Here is a 3,211-nt window from a genome sequence, read left to right on the forward strand (position 1 = left end):
GAAGTCCACGATGCGATGTCGTAGAACGCGAGCTCACTGGAGCAGTAGCCGACGTCGCTCTCTTCCAGCCGATGTGTCCCTGACCTGCCGGAGCCTCCGCTTCTCTGCGGTTCCCCCCAGTTCCTCGATAGATAGATAGTTGCCAGGAAGAAAGAAAAGGAAAGTGCACAGGCCTGCTCACTGGTTCAAGAAGAGCCACAGTCGCTACCACGTGCAGATAGCAGGAGAGTTGAAAGGTCGGAGAGAAAGAAAGGATAGTAAAGATGCGCTAAAGACAAGGCCGATCCCGGAGGTAGTGCAATACCGGGCCAACCGGTGGCGGGAGTGAAGCATCCTTCAAACTCTCCGCCACATTTCCAAAAATAAGTCCAACTTCACCCGTAACAGATACTCTACGGGGTCCGGACATTTATATCCGGACCCCGTAGAGTATCTGTTACGGGTCCAGTTGGACTTATCGCCCCCCTCCCCAGTGCCTCGCTCTCATTCGCCCTTTTATAGCCTCGGTGTTGTCGTCTTCTTCTCATCTCCACCAATCATCTCTCTCCACCTCAACGAATGCTTCTTCTTCCTCTTCTTTATTCTTCAGTTAATTTGCTGTCGTCTTCTTCACACCTTTTTCTTTTAAAATTTAATTTAGGCTCCTTAATATATGTGACACCGTGACGTCATAAGAGTTCTCGAGTTTGAATTAGAGCGGCGAGAAAAACTTTTTCAACTCGGAATCCAAATTTCTTTGAAATAAATGCATCTTTCGCTCCCGGACAAGCGGCAACAAAGCCTTGAAATGCCGAACTATCAGATTTTGCTAACAAAAAAATCATATAGAGTTCTCCTCAGTGTCTCTTTAATATATTATCACACATATACACACAGAGCACAAACAGGTGGCGCTCCGCCCGTCCCTACACGGGGACTAGGGAGGAAAGGTTAGGATTCTAGCTGCGTGTACGACACCTCCCTTCCATATGAGCTGCATACCATCTTGGAATGAAGCACACATATATACTCTGCGCTTGCCACAGCCGTAAGCGGGATTCCTCCAGTGACGCGCACGACAACAACCTCACAGTTTCGTAGCGATAGCTGCATTATGGTAGCATTTCGAGCCTTCAGCGTTGCGGCGCCGCCACCCTGTGGCTGGGCTGCCACTCTGTAGCTGTGCCGCCACCCTGTGGCTGCGCTGCCACGCTGTCACGTGGTTGGTCTCGCGCTGCGGAGCAGATGCCGGCGGCGCGGTGCCGATGCCAATCACGTGGTTCGTCACGTGACCAAGTTCCACTCGGCCAGCTGTAGCTATCGAGTCATTCCAGGTTTAACAATAGCTAAGCCACCGCCAATTTTTTTCGTTTAGTGACGTAATTTGGAGCATTTTTTACGAGTCGAACTGCGTTTGTGGTGTGACAAGTAGTACTGGCCGTCGCTTCTCGCTCAGAACTTCCCGACGTCAGTTTTAATATTTCATAATAGGGGCCTCTGCTTACTGCTTCTCGTTTTGACAGTCAGCGCACGCACGTTTGTGCCTCATCGTTTTTCTGTCGGCATCCCTGCGTCATCCGTAGCAGAAGAGCAAATATGCAGCGCAAAAAAAAAAACGCACGGACGGATCCTTCGTCATCCGAAGCGATTTCTTGGAACGAGCAGACATATCTCGCTCATATTTCTTTTTGTTTGCTCTTTTAAAATGGTACAGACAAAAGTGTTGAAGAAACGAATCTAGTGTACTGCAACGAAGAAAAAAAAGAGTCTGAGAAAATTGAAGCGTTAATAAACACAAATTGTTTAGTGATCAATCCTGCATACATGAGAATTTCAAAACCTCTCATCTTGAAGGCCATTTTATAATCATCAGGCGTTTATAGAGGTCGTGTGTTGTCGCGCATCTTGCTACGAATGTGGGATTCATTCCAAACGCTGAGCGTCTTAAAAAAATTAATTCATTATATAAAATATTTACACCCCTAAGAAACTTGAGCAAGTCCCGCTTGTTCGAACAAGCTATGGACAGTTTTTTTTATCAATGGAGAGAAAGAGAGAGATAAAGAGGAAGTGGGAAAGATGCTAACCAGAAGGGTATATCCGCAAAGCACCCTAGCCAATGCTCGCCGCGAGTATGTGCCATTAAACCTGAGGACATCATCATCATCTTGACCAGAAGGGTGTTCTGGTTGGCTACCCTGCACTGGGGAAGAGAGATGAGGGGATTGAAAATGAAAAAAAGAGAAAAGGCCAGGGGCACATTCACAAACGATTCTCAATACAGTCGCAATTAGGAAGCGAAACGGTGCCGTGTAGGCCCTTGGAGCAGTCGACTGCTGTGACCACGGTCCCAGGGTCCTATCCTACCTTAAAAGGCGAGGATCGAGCCGGCCTAGGTCACAACGCAGCGTACGTCTTTCGGTCGCCAAAGCAGCGCATTCACACAGGACGCCGTACAATTGTTTCTTCGCAGCCACATCTTTCAGAAGCAGGGCTGTCGGCCATCCCAATGCGGAACGTGTATTCTCTTATAACTGCAACACCGAGCCAACGACGGCAAAGCAATGTTGCTTCACGACGAGGTACATTGCGAGGAAAACGAAAACGCAGTAATGGATCCAATGCCTTGCGAAACAGTTGAAAAACTGGCTAGTGTTTCATGCAGAAAGTGTGAACTCCAGCCCCAACTTACGTAGCTCACACGCTGTGTCAACTCTTGATATAGGAATACATACTTGGTCATTGGGGGCAGATCGGACAGCCTCGTCCGCGTAGTTGTTTCCTTTGAAGCCGCAGTGTCCTGGCGTCCATTTATAAATTATGTCATCAATCGTTTTTATTGTTGCCATGTGCTCAATTAGCTACACAAATTCAGGGAACCATTGCGTAGGGTCGGGCTGTAAGACAATTTATGCAACGCAGGGGTTTTAACCATGCATCAGTGTAAATTCAGAGCGTTTTTTATACTTTTCCTGCAGCTTCTTTATATATATATATATATATATATATATATATATATATATATATATATATATATATATATATATATATATATATATATATATTTATGAAGGGGGCCAACAGTCACCGAAACCAAGGTGCATAGGGGAACGTTAATTTTTTTTTTTTAATGTGTTATGCTTATGAGTGGGATAATAATACTTAGATTAATAAATTGCTTAAAGAAAATTACTTATAAAGCAGCAGAAAAAACAACCATGCCGCCGGTGGG

The 3,211-nt window shown here is 45.9% G+C and overlaps 1 pseudogene; it reads right to left on the minus strand.

Annotated features, from left to right (window-relative positions):
• Nucleotides 1–270: 270 nt before the first annotated feature.
• LOC144108941 (U2 spliceosomal RNA) lies at nucleotides 271–413 on the minus strand (annotated as a pseudogene).
• Nucleotides 414–3,211: the final 2,798 nt, after the last annotated feature.

Source organism: Amblyomma americanum, chromosome 10 (assembly GCF_052857255.1).
Source record: "Amblyomma americanum isolate KBUSLIRL-KWMA chromosome 10, ASM5285725v1, whole genome shotgun sequence".
Lineage (NCBI taxonomy): Eukaryota > Metazoa > Arthropoda > Arachnida > Ixodida > Ixodidae > Amblyomma > Amblyomma americanum.